The 17,000-nt window shown below is 46.5% G+C and overlaps 1 long non-coding RNA gene across 1 annotated transcript; it reads left to right on the top strand.

Moving 5' to 3' along the window:
* Positions 1-235: 235 nt before the first annotated feature.
* Positions 236-14,412, top strand: LOC309838316. The gene is made up of 3 exons (XR_014298345.1): positions 236-340; positions 12,948-13,036; positions 14,344-14,412. It is a non-coding gene; the product is annotated as an uncharacterized lncRNA (long non-coding RNA).
* The last annotated feature ends 2,588 nt before the right edge of the window (positions 14,413-17,000 follow it).

Here is a 17,000-nt window from a genome sequence, read left to right as displayed (position 1 = left end):
GGCTGAGTCAGCCTGGACCAAGGAAGCATCAGGTAGCCTGACCGAGACAAAGGATGAGCCGGAAGGCGTCCGAGGTCGAGCCGAAGAACCGCGGTCGAGCACCGAGGGGTGAATGCCAATCAGGAGACCAAGCAGGTGACGCAAAGGGCCCGCCTCCACGCCTCAGCCACGCCCACACCCGCGACTCCTCCTCTCCGCGCCTCAGCGTCGCTCGCACACCCAGTTTCCCGAGGGAGCCCCTCCCTTCGCGTCCCCTCAATTACCCGCCCAGGTGAGGCCCCGCCCCTTTTCCCGACGAGCCGCGGGAGCCAGGTGACCGCGATCCTGCTGGGCCTCCCAGGTAAGGACGCGGTAGGAGCGCGGCGGAGCCTCGCCGCTGACGCCCCCCTCCCCTCCCCTGTCACAGCGCGGGAGTGCGGGCGTCCGGGCTGTGGCCCCCGCCTCCGTCCAGGGGAGCGGGTGCGCGCCCGCGGGGCGCACCCAGCGGGTAGGGAGGCACCTGCCTCGGGCTTTCTGGGCGTGGGCAAAGCTGGAGGCACGCGCTCGAGCCGGCGCCTCGGAGGCTTTCTGTTTTTTACGCCCCACCTCCACGCTGAGAGGGAGATCTGTGGGCGTCTCGATTTTTGAGAAGCGGAAACGGAGTCTGAGGGGTGAAGTTAACTGGCTCGCTCTTGATTACAGCTCAGTTCGCAGGTGATGGCGGTGGGACTGGGAGCAGGCGGTCCCGTCTCCTTTTGCGTTCCCATCTCTTTTTTTTAAAAAGTCAGGGTTATTGTAGTATAACTTACACCCTTTAAAACTTGAATGTGCTTTGTAATTTTTAAGAATTTACACCCCTTTAAAGCCAGCAGGTCAGAGAATTTTGACAAAAATATACAAGCATGGGCTTCCCTGGTGGCGCAATGGTTGAGAGTCCGCCTGCCGATGCAGGGGACGCGGGTTCGTGCCCCGGTCCGGGAGGACCCCACATGCCGCGGAGCGGCTGGGCCCGTGAGCCATGGCCGCTGAGCCTGCGCGTCCGGAGCCTGTGCTCCGCAACGGGAGAGGCCACAACAGTGAGAGGCCCGCCTCTACCGCAAAAAAAAAAAAAAAAAAAAAATATATATATATATATATATATATATATATACACACACAGAAGCATATGACCACCACAGTGGTCAAGATACAGAACATTGTCATCACCCCAAAATGTGCTCTGGTGCCCCTTTGCCCGCCCCTCCCCCACCGCCATGCTCTGGTAACCACTGATGATTTCTGTCCTCTACGTCTGCGGTCTCCACAATGTCATGTGAGTGCAGTCACACAGTACATGTCATCCCTGGCTTCCTTTAAGGTCCCACATATCTTGCTTTTGCTGCAGTTCCCCTTGGCAGTGTCTGACCACCTCCCAGACCCCTAGACTTTGAGGAAAATTTGTTGTCCCTGCCTGGGGCTAGTGCAGGCCTGGAAAGGAAGGATGTTTTGAAGGTGCCTTAGTCCATTCAGGCTGGTATCACAGACTAGGTAGCTTATAAACAACAGACATTTATTCCTCTTAGTTCTGGAAGCTGGGAGTTCAAGTCAAGGCCCCAGCATGGTCACCTACGGTAAGGACCAGGATGGTAGCCAGGGCCTTCTCCCTGTGTCCTCACCGGATGCAAGGGCAACATCCCTCTGGGTCTCCTTTATAAGGGCACTAATGTCATTCATGAGGACTCCATCCTCCTGTACTAAGCACTTCCCAAAGCCCTACCTCCTAATACTGTCATCCTGGGCAATAGGATTTCAACCTGTGAGTTTTGGGGGGCACAGAGACTTTCAGACCACAGCAGAGGGAAGGACAAGTTGACTCAAGAACCAGGGACAGGAGTGCAGAACAAGGGTTTAGGACGTTTCAGAAATGCCACTCACATTTAGACTTTATCATGTAAGTTGTGGAGAGTGAGTTAGAGTTGACTGTTAGACCCTCCCTCAGAGCCCCAGGGTGCCCCAGGGGGCTGCCTCAATGTTAAAAACCCATCTCAGAAGAGAAAGGGTGTTGGCGAGGAAGGCTGAGTGTCCAGGCCAGCACAGCCTGAAAGCAGCACTTGGGTCCAGTGAGTTGGAACGAGAACAGGAAAGCTTATGCCTCAGAGTCTCCTTTGTGTCTCTGCGTGGTCTCCTTTGGTCCCAGTTCCACTTTTTCTGTTTGTTTTGGGGGGATCTCTGCCTTTCATGGAAGAGGCTTTCCTCGAATGTCTGGCACCAAAAAGCCAACTGTGTGGATGGGGCTTCACTGAGCATCCTCCATGGGTGATGTCACAGTTCCCACAGTTTAGCTGACAGGTGTCCACTTCATTCCCCCCAGTCAGCAGGGTCTCCTCTGTGCTTGGGTTCCCAGGGCACTAGGTCTCAGCTTCTCTACTGAGTTACGAGTGGCCATCCACCGTCCATGGCGCAAACACTGCTGGCCGTGCCTCTGCCTGGTCTCCCCTCCCACTCTCTTTGTCCCTGTGGATTTACTTTTTTTTTTTTTTTAATCTTCTATGATCACTTTAGAGGGGCTTGGGGAGGAAGCCATTTTTAAACCATGGTTGTGATGTTTTATTTCTTTTTTCAAGACAATCTGAAGTCATCCCCACCCCCTCTGCCCACAGAAGGTGAAGAAGTTGAAGTTGGGATAATGTGCAGACCACCCTTTGGAGGTGTTTCATTATACAGGGAAGCAGGGAGGTGGCACAGTAACTAAGGAGACGTGAGGTCAAGGTGGGTGGGGATTGTTCGTTTAAAGATCAACTGTCCATGAAATGGCAGATTGTGTTTGTATGCTGATGCATGTCCAGTGGTCAGTGCAGGGGGGAGGGTACCTGCAAGAACAGAGACCTCAAGAAGGTGAGAGGATGGCCCAAGTGGAGGTTTTCATCTCTGTTCATGGAGCGAGAAAAGGAGTCAGGTGGCCCAAGTGTGGACAGGTTTCAGGCCAAGGGTGGGAAGGTCTGATGGCCGGTGTTTTCTCAAAGAAACGTGAGGTCAAGGTCACCATCTGGGAGTAAGGGTGTGGGAAGGTTGAAGAAATAGAGCCTATCACCTCTTAGAGAAATGGAGAACTGCAGGGCAGTGCTCAAACCCCTTCCGAGTTTTGTCGTCATGAATTTAAAATGAAGCCAGTCAGCTGAGGTGTGTGATACCCTCCCCCGAAGGCAGGTGCAGGACTCTTCCAGGCTTCAGGTTTTGCTAGGTGACTAGGGAAGAGGAAGAGGTGTGTTTCCAAGGGAGGGTATATGCAGGGATCAGACCCTCTCCTCCCTCCCCCACCCCAGCAGCTCCCAGGGCCCTGGGTACCCCAAGGCTAAAGGGGTTCCCAGCCTCTCTTGTAAATAAGCCAGTTACCACATGACAGCTGGTGCACAAATCTGCCCGAGCCTGAGAAACTCAGGGAGAATGTCAGAGAAGGAAAGAGAGGGAAGGGGCTTTCCAGAGGCTGAAGTAGGGGGCATCAATTAACCTCCAACCCAGAGAGCTGATCCTGCCCAATAAAGGGCTCATGCCAGGGGCTGGGGCTCTGAATTCACTTCTGTACCTCAAACCTGCAGAAGTGCCAAGGCTCTACCAGCTCTGAACTCATGTGTGCAAAAGTTATTTTAATTCTGACTTCAATGGTTGGTTTTATGAAAGTATTTCCCCTTTTTCTTTGCTCTTAGCTATATATATTTTCCTTTTTTGGCTGTGCTGTGTGGCTCGCAGGATCTCAGTTCTAATTAGAATTTTTGTCTTTTCTGGATATGTGCCCAGAAGTGGGATTGCTGAATCAAATGGTAACTCTAGTTTCAGTTTTTTAAGGAACCTCCATCCTGTCCTCCACACTCTCCAGCATTTTTTATTTGTAGATTTTCTGATGATGGCCCTTCTGACCGGTGTGAGGTGATACCTCATGGTAGTTTTGATTTGCATTTCTCTAATTAGTGATTTTTTGTTTTGTTTTGTTTTTGGTTTTTTTTGTGGTACGTGGGCCTCTCACTGTTGTGGCCTCTCCCGTTGCGGAGCACAGGCTCCGGACGCGCAGGCTTAGCGGCCACAGCTCACGGGCCCAGCCGCTCCGTGGCACATGGGATCTTCCCGGACCAGGGCACGAACCCGTGTCCCCTGCATCGGCAGGCGGACTCTCAACCACTGCGCCACCAGGGAAACCCATTAGTGATGTTTTTTAAAAATTTTACTTATTTTTGGCTGTGTTGGCTCCTCGTTGCTACACACGGGCTTTCTCTAGTTGCGGCGAGCAGGGGCTACTCTTCGTTGTGGTGCACGGGCTTCTCATTGTGGTGACTTCTCTTTGTTGTGGAGCATGGGCTCTAGGCTCACGGGCTTCAATAGTTGTGGCTCGTGGGCTCAGTAGTTGTGGCTCACGGGCTCTAGAGCGCAGGCTTAGTAGTTGTGGTGCACGGGCTTAGTTGCTCCGCCACATGTGGGATCTTCCCAGACCAGGGCTTGAACCCATGTTTCCTGCACTGGCAGCTGGATTCTTAACCACTGCACCACCAGGGAAGTCCCAATTAACGATGTTATTAGTTAGCACATCTTTTCATGTGCTTCTTGGGCACCTGTATATATTCTGTGGAGAAATGTCTATTTAGGTCTTCTGCCGATTTTTTTATTTTTATTGAGCTATATGAGCTGTTTGTATATTTTGGAAGTTAAACTCTTGTCGATTGCATCATTTGCAGATATTTTCTTCCCTTCCATAGGTTGTCATATCATTTTGTTGATGGTTTCCTTTGCTGTGCAAAAGCGTATAAGTTTGATTAGGTCCCATTTGTTTATTTTTGCTTTTATTTATTTTGCCTTTCCTCCCCTCCATTTTTATCTCCTTCTTCCAGGACTCCTATTTTCTAAATGTTACCACTTCTACTTTTATCCTCCGTATCTCTTAGCTTCTGTTTTATACTTTCTGTTCCTTTGTTCTTTCTTTTTTCCTTTTGGGGAATTTCTGTTCTTCCAGTTCACTAATTCATTCTTCAGCTGTCTAATTCATCCATTCAAGAGAATGTTTAAATATTATTTTTTAGTCCAACTATTACGTATTCAACCTAGTCTCTCTTATTGGTTCTTTTTGATGTTTTCTTGTTTTGTAGTTCCAATAGCTTCCTTATATCTTTTAACATGTTTATTAATCTAATTTAAAATTCTTATTCTGAAGATAATGCAGTGTGTAGCTTTTCTCTTGAAAGTGGTGATGTCCTTAACCTGTGGGATCTGACCTGTCTCCAAGTAGATAGTGTCAGAATTTAGTTAAATTGTAGGACACCCAGCTGGTGTTGCTGAATTGGTTAGTGTTGGGGAAAAAAAAACCAACCTCACATTTGGTGACCAGAAGTATCAGAAGTGCAGTATTGAGAGCAGAGGAGGTTGCCATACTATATCCTCTGGGTATATTCTGTTCTGTCCGCAGGCCCCAACAAGCTCAGCGCATGGGGAGTAGATAAACCCCAGAGGGAGGCTCCAGAAAAGCACAGCCAGCCACCCCTCGACCCACAGAACAGCCCCTCCAGGCCTGTTTCCACACTGTGCTCTCCAGAGGGACTCGCCACTACGACGTCATCCGTTAGGCCTGGTTGTTTGGAGGGGGGATGAGTAGGCAATTGCCGAAATCAGTCAGTCCCAGCCTGTTTTTCTCAGCGTCTCCCAAACACAGGAGGTCTGGGCCGCCCTGATTTGGCTCCAGAGGCCTGGAGCAGAGATGAGAGTCACTGGAGGGGTGGCAGCAGGTACTGCGTGTTCCAGCGCAATGGTGGGGGAGAGGCAGGAGCAGACCCACTCCTCCATTTCATCGTCCCAGTTCAGAACACGCGTCCCCCCCAGCACCCCAGGAGACTTTCACACCCTCCCCTGTCTTGGGGAGCAGCCCTCAGGGCTCCTGACCCTGACCTAGCTTGGTATTTATCATCCCTGGTAAATATGGGGATGTTACAGGCCTGTTCCACTTGATGACTGGGCATGTTTGTCTGGGCGGCCTCAGTACTTTGCACAGGGTAAGGAGGACCAATTTTTTTTTCCTTTTTTATTTTTTTAATTGAAGTATAGTTGATTTACAATGTTGTGCTAATGTTTGCTGTACAGCGAAGTGACTCAGTTATACACATATAGACATTATTTTAAATATTCTTTTCCCTTCTGGTTTATCCCAGGAAATTAGACAGAGTTCCCTGTGCTATACAGTAGGACCTTGTTGTTTATCCATTCTAAATGTAAAAGGTTACATCTACTAACCCCAAACTCCCAGTCCGTCCCTCTCCCTCCCCTCCCAGAAGGACAAATTTTATTTCTACACACGTGAGGCTTTGGAGTAAGGCCCAGAACTCGTATCCCCAGGAGATGTTTAGGCCCATATTCACACAGAGCTGTTCGGCCCCATCTGTCCAGATGGAAGTGGTGACATTTGCTGATTTCTGGGTGAGACCAAACCATGCTCCACAGAAAGTTTGTGTCTCCACCTTCTGCCCCTTACGTTCTGTGTTCCTGGGTCACCCCAGAGAGCCTGCACAGATGGTGTATATACTTTGGGGTATGTCTTTAGGCATGGGCCTCGTATTTCACTATAAATTTCCATGTGAGGAGACCCATTTTGCGCCCCGCTCACCTGAACCTCGTGGCCAGAGGTTGGAGCCGTGCTGCACTGCTCTGGCCTGAAATACAAGTGGGGACGGCAAAGCAGGAAGTGAGATGAGTGAATTATTTTAGGTGGATGACGTGAGTCTGCAGGGGAGCAGCCTCTTAGAGGAAACCACCAGCACTTTACTAGGGCTGAGCAGTCTCCACCTGCCTTCTTGTGGTTTTACAGAAAAGAGGAGAGGAGGTCGCAGAGGTTTCAGCGTCGGGGTGGGGGTGGGGGTGCCAGAGGAGTGCAGAGGATGCAACGTGCATACTCTTCCAGCCCCCGCTGCACCCCTTCAGCCTCTGTCTTCTCGCCTCTGGAGGTCTCTGTTTGTCTCAGCTCCCTGCTCATGCCCTTGCGTGGCTCGGGGCCTTGGTCCCTCCCGAGGTCCTGGCTGGTGTGGGAACAGGAGCCTCCAGGAAAAGCTCGGGGCAGGAGTAGCATCATCTAAAAGGCCGTCAGAGCACCTGAACTTAGTATTGGCTGCAAAAAGAGAGCAGGCCGCTTGAGCTTCTAAAGGTGATTACGCTCAGGCCTGATGCTCAGAAAAACAGCTTTCACAGGAGTGGGAGGGGCCGGGGTGCCGATTCTCAGAAGCCAGGGCAAAGCAGGAGGTGTTGGGGCTGCCAGCTAACCCATATATAGCAGGGTGGGAAGGCTGAGGATTATGGAAGGGGAGAGCATTCTCCCTGGGGAGTAAGGCCTTCTTTGGGTAAGCCCCAAAGGCCCTTTTCTCTCCCAAATGCTGAAGCATCCCCTTTGCTGGAGCGGTCAGTATTTTCCACTCTGACTCAGGGCGAGCAGAGCAGTTCTGAAAACTAGAAGTCTGAAGAAAGGCAAGCTGAGCACAGCCGGGCCTCCCTCCGGCCTTCTCCCGCTCCAGAGCCTCCTGCGCAGATGGATGTGAACTTGCTGCTGCTTCGCGCAGCAGCCTGAGTTCTGGGGCCAGGTGGCCCTGCTGGCCCAGCCCCTCCACTCCTTCAGCGTGTGGTCCATGACTCTCAAACACTGGCCTTGAGGGATGGAGGGAAGGCCCTCAATTTTCAGAACGGCTCCCTCACTTCCTTGGCCCAGCAATCATAAAGAAAAGGATTGGCAGCTTCCTTTTGAAATCCAAACCTTCGGTTTTTACAAAGACACCATAAACAAAAAGTGAAATAACCCTCTGAAAGACACTGTTTATGACAGTTATAACAGAAAAATGATTACTTTTTAGAATGTATAAGGCGGTCCTACAAATTAATAATAAGAACGGGCAAAGATGTGAACAGGTAATTTGCAATACAAATTAATGTCAAAAAATGCAAAAAGTGTTTAATCTCACAAGTTTAATCAGGGACATGCAAATTAAAAGTGTCATTTTTGCCCTTCAAATTATCCAAAATTAAAGTGATTATTAATATATATTGGATATGGTCACCTTATCTTTGATAAAGGAGGCAAGAATATACAATGGAGAAAAGACAGCCTCTTCAATAAGTGGTGCTGGGAAAACTGGACAGCTACATGTAAAAGAATGAAATTAGAACATTCCCTAACACCATACACAAAAATAAACTCAAAATGGATTAAAGGGCTTCCCTGGTGGTGCAGTGGTTGAGAGTCCACCTGCCGATGCAGAGGACACGGGCTTGTGCCCCGGTTCGGGAAGATCCCACATGCTGCGGAGCGGCTGGGCCCATGAGCCATGGCTGCTGAGCCTGTGCGTCCGGAGACTGTACTCCGCAACGGGAGAGGCCACAACAGTGAGAGGTCCGCGTACCGCAAAAAAAAATGGATTAAAGACCTAAATGTAAGGCCAGACATTATAAAACTCTTAGAGGAAAACATAAGCAGAACACTCTATGACATCAATCACAGCAAGATCCTTTTTGACCCACCTCCTAGAGAAATGGAAATAAAAACAGAAATAAACAAATGGGACCAAATGAAACTTAAAAGCTTTTGCACAGCAAAGCAAAACATAAAAAGACAAAAAGACAACCCTCAGAATAGGAGAAAATATTCGCCAATGAAGCAACTGACAAAGGATTAATCTCCAAACTTTACAAGCAGCTCATGCAGCTCAATATCAAAAAAACAAACAACCCAATCCAAAAATGGCCAGAAGACCTAAATAGACATTTCTCCAAAGAAGACATACAGATTGCCAACAGACGTATGAAAGAATGCTCAACGTCACTAATCATTAGAGAAATGCAAATCAAAACTGCAATGAGGTATCACCTCACACAGGTAAGAATGGCCATCATCAGAAAATCTACAAACAATAAATGCTGCAGAGGTGTGGAGAAAAGGGAACCCTCTTGCACTGTTGGTGGGAATGTAAATTGATACAGCCACTATGGAGAACAGTATGGAGGTTCCTTAAAACACTAAAAATAGAACTACCATACGACCCAGCAGTCCCACTACTGGGCATATACCCTGAGAAAACCATAATTCAAAAAAGAGTCATGTACCACAGTGTTCATTGCAGCTCTATTTACAATAGCCAGGACATGGAAGCAACCTAAGTGTCCACCAACAGATGAATGGATAAAGAAGATGTTGCACATCTTCAATATACAATGGAATATTACTCAGCCATAAAAAGAAATGAAATTGAGTTATTTGTAGTGAAGTGGATGGACCTAGAGTCTGTCATACAGAGTGAAGTAAGTCAGAAAAAGAAATACAAATACTGTATGCTAACACATATGTGGAATCGAAACAAAAATTTAAAAAATGGTTGTGAAGAACCTAGGGGCAGGAGAGGAATAAAGACGCAGATGTAGAGAATGGACTTGAGGACACGGGGAGGGCAAAGGGCAACCTGGGACGAAGTGAGAGAGTGGCATGGACTTATATATACTACCAAATGTAAAATAGATAGCTAGTGGGAAGCAGCCTCATAGCACAGGGAGATCAGCTTGGTGCTTTGTGACCACCTAGACGGGTAGGATAGGGAGGGTGGAAGGGAGACGCAAGAGGGAGGGGATATGGGGATATATGTATACGTATAGCTGATTCCCTTTGTTATACAGCAGAAGCTAACGCACCACTGTAAAGCAATTATACTCCAATAAAGATGTTAAAAAAAAAAAATATATATATATATATATATATATATATATATATATATGGGATTCCCTGGTGGTCCAGTGGTTAGGACTCCATGCTTCCACTGCAGGAGGCGCAGGTTTGATCCCTGGTCTGGGAACTAAGATCCTGCAAGTCGGGCAGCGTAGTCCCCAAAATATATATATACGAGGGTCTGGAGAACTAGGTACTCTTGTGCAGTATTGGTGGGAATTCATATTGGTATAGTTCTCGTTTTTATTGTGTTAAAAAATACATAACAAAATTTACCGTTTTAACCCTTTTTAAATATAAGATTCAGTGGCATCAAGTACATTCACATTGTTATGCGCCATCACCATCATCATCTCCAGAGCTTTTTCATCATCCCAAACTGAAACTCTACACCCATTAAACACTAACTTCGCACCCCCTTTCCTCAGCCCCTGACAGCCACCATTCTACTTTCTGTCTCTATGAATTTGATTGCTCTAAGCACCTCGCATAGGTGGGATCATAGAGTACTTGTCCTTTTCGTCTGGTTTATCTCACCGAGATTCATCTATATCGCATGTGTCAGAATTTCCATCCTTTTCAAGGCTGAATAATATTTCGTTGCATGTGGTACCGTCTTTTTTTTTTTAATAGAGCATTTTATTTTTAAAATTTTATTTATTTATTTATTTATTTTTGGCTGTGTTTGGTCTTCGTTTCTGTGCGAGGGCTTTCTCTAGTTCCGTTGAGTGGGGGCCACTCTTCACCGCAGTGCACGGGCCTCTCACTAGCGCGGCCTCCCTTGTTGCGTAGCACAGACTCCAGACGCGCAGGCTCAGTAGTTGTGGCTCACGGGCCTAGTTGCTCCGCGGCATGTGGGATCTTCCCAGACCAGGGCTCGAACCCGTGTCCCCTGCATTAGCAGGCAGATTCTCAACCACTGTGCCACCAGGGAAGCCCCCTGTACTGTCTTTTTGAAGGGCAACTTTGTAGTAATCACAGATTTCAGTGCCATATTCTTTGATACCATTCCACTTCTAGCTATATCCTGAAGAAATATTTGCACGTCTGAGATGAGACGTTCTCAAGGATATTCATTGGAGCATTGTTTTATTTATTTATTTATTATTTTTTTGGCCACCCACCACATAGCTTGTGGGATCTTAGCTCCTGACCAGGGATTGAACCCGTGCCCCTAGTGGAAGCCTGGAGTCCTAACCACTGGACTGCCAGGGAAGTCCCTGCAGGGTTGTTTTAATAGCCAAAAAACCCCACACATATCCATCAGTAAAGAGATGGGTAAAATATGGTCTATCTGTACTGTGAAATATATTGTAGCAATTCAGAAAGAAGCAGGGAGATCTGTATGTGCTGGCTTCAAGCTACATGAGTATGTTCTGTACAATTCCTTTTATGTATAATTTTTAAAGTATGATTTTATATAATACATACATATGTAAACACACTAGAACAACCTGGTGGTAAATACACCAAACCTTTACCAAGTGACACAGAGAAAGATAAGTGTGGAGAGAGATTCCGAGGAGGGACACTGAAAAAGGACTTTCAAGTTTTATTCTATACACACACACACACACACACACACATCCATTGATTGAGTCTTGACAACTGGATCACACTCACTGTTATTTAAGTAAAAAATACTGAGAAAATAGGAAATATGCTAAATTGAGTATATTTGGATTGTAGGTTTAATGGGTGCTTTCTTTTTCTGTATTTCTCAAGTTAATTACATTGAGTATGTATTACGTTCATAATTAGGAAAGCAATAATTTTTTTTTTTTTTTTTTTTTTTTGTGGTACACGGGCCTCTCATTCTTGTGGCCTCTCCCGTTGTGGAGCACAGGCATGGCTCACGGGCCCAGCCACTCCGCGGCATGTGGGATCTTCCCGGACCGGGGCATGAACCCGTGTCCCTTGCATCGGCAGGCGGACTCTCAACCACTGCGCCACCAGGGAAGCCCTAAAATTATTTTTTAGTAGCGCTTTTTTAAACCATTTTAAAAATTGAAGTATAGTTAATTTACAATGTTGTTAGCTTCAGGTGTACAGCACAATGATTCAGAATATATATGTTCTTTTTCAGATTCTTTTTCATTATAGGTTATTATAAGACATAGAAATTGAAGTATAGTTAATTTACAATGTTGTGTTAGCTTCAGGTGTACAGCAAAATGATTCAGAATATATATGTTCTTTTTCAGATTCTTTTTCATTATAGGTTATTATAAGACATAGAATATAGTTCCTTGTGCTATACAGTAGGTCCTTGTTGTTTATTTGTGTTTTTTTGGCCATGCCGCCATGTGGGGTCTTTGTTCCCTGACCAGGGATTGAACCTTTGCCCCCTGCAGTGGAAGCGTGGAGTCCTAACCACTGGACCGCCAGTGAATTCCCGGGTCCTTGTTTAGCAATAAAATTATTTTAAGGAAAACATGGTGTACCTACTATGAACTATTATGCAGACATTAGCAAGATTGAAGTAAATATATACATTGGGACATGTATATATTTACACAAATGTGTCTGTAGTGGCATAGAAATCCAGAAGGATACCTACAACGTGTATCCTTACAGTGTCCTTATGAACCAATAAGTAATGTTCCCATCACCCCTGATATAATTTCATTCCACTTTTCTCCTTGCTAAGTTCCTGCTATACAGGCCATCATATTGATCTTGAATTTAAGCTTTCTTCTGCCGTAGGACCTTTGCACATGATGTTCCCTTTGCCTGGAACACCCTTCCCCCAGATATCATGAGGCAAGTCCCTCATTTCCTCCAGACCTTTGCTGAAATGTCATATTATCTGTGGGGCTTTCCCTGATCACCCAATGCCCTTTATTCTGCTTTATTATTATTTTTTTTACTATAGTACTTTCCATTATCTAAAATATGATGTATTTACGTATTTGTCTGTCTCCTCTCCTCTTTAATGTAAGTTCCATGAGGGCAGACTTGGTCAGTTTTGTTCATTGCTACATTTCCAATGCTAGAAACACAGTAGACGATAAATATTTGTTCAATGAATAAATGGATGGAAAAATAGTCTCTTTCAATGGTTTGCTCGGGGGTGTGTGAGAGAGGTAAGAGGGGATTTTTCACTTTTTACTGGATACTCCTATATGTCATTGGATGTGTTTTATCAAGAGCTCGGAAAAAAAAAAAAAGAGCTTGTATCACTTTTGTATTTAAAAAAAATCAGGTAACTTTTTAAAAAAATCACATGTCCAAACTTTACTACTGTTTTGTCTGTTAACAGCTGATGAAGACAAGCCATAGCAGGTACCAGCTGACTAAGAACAACTTACAGAAGAAACATTTAACCTGAAAAGTCTTATCCATTTCCCTGTGAGTTGGAAAAATGTTTTCCTTTATATTGTTCTCTTTTGTATTTGTGTTGCTCTATTTTTTTTTAATTTTATTTATTTATTTATTTATTATTTATTTTTGGCTGCGTTGGGTCTTTGTTGCTGCGCGTGGGCTTTCTCTAGTTGCAGCGAGGGGGGCTACTCTTCGTTGTGGTGCGAGGGCTTCTCATTGCAGTGGCTTCTCTTGTTGCCGAGCACAGGCTCTAGGTGCACAGGCTTCAGTAGTTGTGGCACATGGGCTCAGTAGTTGTGGCTCGTGGGCTCCAGAGTGCAGGCTCAGTAGTTGTGGCACACAGGCTTAGGAGCTCTGCGGCATGTGGGATCTTCCTGGACCAGGGCTCGAACCCGTGTCCCCTGCATTGGCAGGCGGATTCTTAACCACTGTGCCACCAGGGAAGCCCCTGTGTTGCTCTGATTTAGTAGTAGAATATCCAGACCCAGTTTGTGACACTCCCTGAGGCCAGCAATGCTTCTGCCCTGCAGAGGCCAGGAAACCAAGCAAAATCAGCAGTGCTGGGTAGGGAGATGGGAGGGGTCATGGCTCTAACAAGGTTTCTCAAAGTGTGAGGGATGTTACCCGATTGAAAAGTTAAGTGGAAAAAAAAAAAGTGAAATTGGAACACACTGGGTTGAACCACATTAAACCGGTTCCTTTAAGGCAGAACTTTTTGGAGTCTTCAAGATGGTCTCCAAGGGGGAAGTAACAGACAACTTCCTGAGCTCCTGTGACCACAGCATCCTTTCACGGTGGTTGTAATGTTTGGAGGACAGAGTTTGGGAAACACTGATATCAGAAACTTGTGTAGGTAAAGGTGTTCCTTAAGAGGAGTGCTGGTGTTAACATGGTTAGAGGAGTAGGTGCTAGAGTAAATTATAGGCGTTGGCAGACCTACTAGCTGGAGAGTGACACTCAGCTTCTGATGGCCACGAAAAAGAGGGGGAGATAAGGATGGTGATGGGATCAAGAAAGTATGAAAAAAGGAAAATCTCGGGCTTCCATGGTGGTGCAGTGGTTGAGGGTCCGCCTGCCGATGCAGGGGACGCGGGTTCGTGCCCCGGTCCGGGAGGATCCCGCATGCCGCGGAGCGGCTGGGCCCGTGGGCCATGGCCGCTGAGCCTGCGCATCCGGAGCCTGTGCCCCGCAGTGGGAGGGGCCACGGCAGTGAGAGGCCCGCGTACCGCAAAAAAAAAAAAAAAAGGAAAGGAAAATCTCAAAACTTATTTCCCAGTTAGTATCGTTGCACTAAGTGCAAGATCCTTTCCCAAAAATCAACATTTATCTTAAAGCTTCCACTTGGTGTTGGCTGGGCCTGATTGAAAGAGAGCCATGACTTGCCCCTTTGGATTATTTGAGGAATGAGCAGAGTGTATCTAAAATGAAGCTTGTGATGGACTTCCCGGGTGGCGCGGTGGTTAAGAATCCACCTGCCAATGCAGGGGACACCGGTTCGAGCCCTGGTCCGGGAAGATTCCACATGCTGCAGAGTAACTAAGCCCGTGCGCCCCAACTACTGAAGCCCACGCACCTAGAGCCCGTGCTCCACAGCAAGAGAAGCCACCGTAATGAGAAGCCCGCGCACCGCAACGAAGAGTAGCCCCCGCTCAACGCAACTAGAGAAAGCCCATGCACAGCAATGAAGACCTAATGCAGCCAAAAATAAAAATAAATAAAAAAAATTTTTTTTTAAATGAAGCTTGTTGAGGTTCAGTAATCTTGTTGAGGTTCGGAAAGTCTCGTGAGACGTAGTTTCCATGGAAAATGAAACAGAGACTGGTGCAAAATAAGTCTACTCTGCAGTTTGGGAGTGCGGCCTGACTTCAGGGCGGAATGACTGGCCCTTGGACGGGGACCCGCTTGTTGTGAACACTGCTGCTGCTGTGTTGTCAGTGACTTCAGTCCTCTTGAAAGCCTGGGGGTGGCGATAAGCTGAAATACATCTCCCTTCACAATCCCCCCTTTCCTCTCCTGAAGCCACACACAGGGGCCCACTCATCTGCGTGCTTGTGCACATGCGCACACCTTTTGCTCTAGCATTTTTCACTGTCTTGAATGGTGTTCCATGAGTTCCTATCTCCTTCATTCTGTTGAACTACTGCATTATCATCATTTAACCACTCCCCTTTGATGGGCGATTAGCTTGTTCCCAATTTTGTCATTACAGTAGCGTTGTCGGCACTAGGCAAGTTTTTCCATTGTTTTAAGTACTTCACATGTGATCCTCATAACTACTCTGATAGGTATAACTACCCCATTTTTATAGGTAAGGAATCTGATGTACTGACAGGATAAATGAGTTGCCCAAGGTTACAAGCCAGTAAGTGGTGCAGCCACGTATGAACTCAAGTAGTCCTGTCTCCAGAGCAACACTCTGAACCATTACATTAGACATTTTTACACTGAGGGCATATGATCTTTTAAATTGAATAGACCTAATTTTATGTAAAATCCACTGTGCCGTTTTCATATTTTTCATTTCACTGAGAACTGGCAAAAACTTATCTTGGAGTGGCAGCAGGCCACAGACCAGCCCCTGGGACCACTGCTTTCAGTATACCAAGCAAGTATTCTTTTAACACATCTTTGCACACACATGTGAGCATTCTTTCAGGAAAGGGAACAAGAAATATATTAACAGAAACTCTTCTTTTATCCAATTCCTAAGTAAAAGGGAAACAGTGAAGATTACAAGTGGGGTGGTTGAGTGGCAGCTTGTTGTGCAAACTCTGGCATCTCAGGGCACGTAATGATGTACGGTACAAGCAGTTCTGGTCAACACAGGGAATCTGCTTTCCTGAGATAGCACAGGTCCAAGATTAAGTTTAAAATAATTTGCAAGACTGACCCACATACACTTTGGACACCAGTCTAACAAGTCACAAAGGTCCCCTAAGCATCCCTCTGTGTTATTGTTTCTGAGGTTTTATAAGGGGTGGAGAGGTCCAGGGAGACATTCCCTTAAAGGAAGGGCAGGTGAAGTATTTGCACCATGGGCTGTAACGGAATATACATGTATCTTCCTTCCCATGGGCTCTTTAACATTTGGACCAACACTGGACTTGAGAACTATATTCCTGACAGTTGGATGAGAAGCTAACTGGACAAGGAACGTTGAGATGAGTAGGTGATAGGACTGAGAACTCTCTTGGCTTGAGATACGTGAACAAATCTTTATGAACTCTCCCATCCCTTTCTAGGTCATCCCAAAGTTTCACTCCTAATCACATTTCCCCACTGCATTGCTGACCCCTCAGTCAACAGGAGTCAGCTGGAACCACAAACCACAACTGGCCTGTTGAATTCAGCGTAGAGCAAGGTTTGAGGCCAAGAGTGAAAAACCGACTTCCAAAACCAACTGATGGCACAGGTTGTTGAAGACCAACACATTTAGAGAGACTTTTCCTTGCTCAGACTTCAGGTGTGTAGAGTGAGTTTCCTGAGATCCACAGACTTCAGGTGTGTAGAGTGAGTTTCCTGAGATCCACAGATTTCAGGTGTGTAGAGTGAGTTTGCTGAGATCCATGAATACCTTAAGGGATCCCTACAGATAGGAAGAGATCCTGAGAGAATTAGGGCAACAGCTGAAACCTTACTCAAGGGATTCACAGGACTGCAGACCTGCGAGCCTGTCAAGTCAGTGATTTGGGAGAAAGGCCAACACAATTGTGCGAGTCCTATCGCCCAAATCAGCACTAGTCTTCACTTACTCAGGTGAAATGATTTTTCAGGTTTATTAAGTGTAACGTGTAGGAAAGAACTTTTAATCCTCAAAACCCAGCTTTACTGCAAAAGGCCTAAATTATTAAATATTCAGCAAAACACCCGACCTGCAAGCAGCAGTTTGAGGGGCAAGGAACCTAATAAAACTTCATGAATTTTCTGAGCTATGTCAGAGTTGACACTTGGATTCCAGTCCTTGGTTTGCCTGGAACAAAAACCAGGCCTT

The sequence above is a fragment of the Grampus griseus genome (assembly GCF_964374135.1).
Source record: "Grampus griseus genome assembly, chromosome: 20".
NCBI lineage: Eukaryota > Metazoa > Chordata > Mammalia > Artiodactyla > Delphinidae > Grampus > Grampus griseus.
The sequence above is the reverse complement of the archived record's forward strand: the minus strand, read 5'-3'. Positions and strand labels throughout refer to the sequence as shown.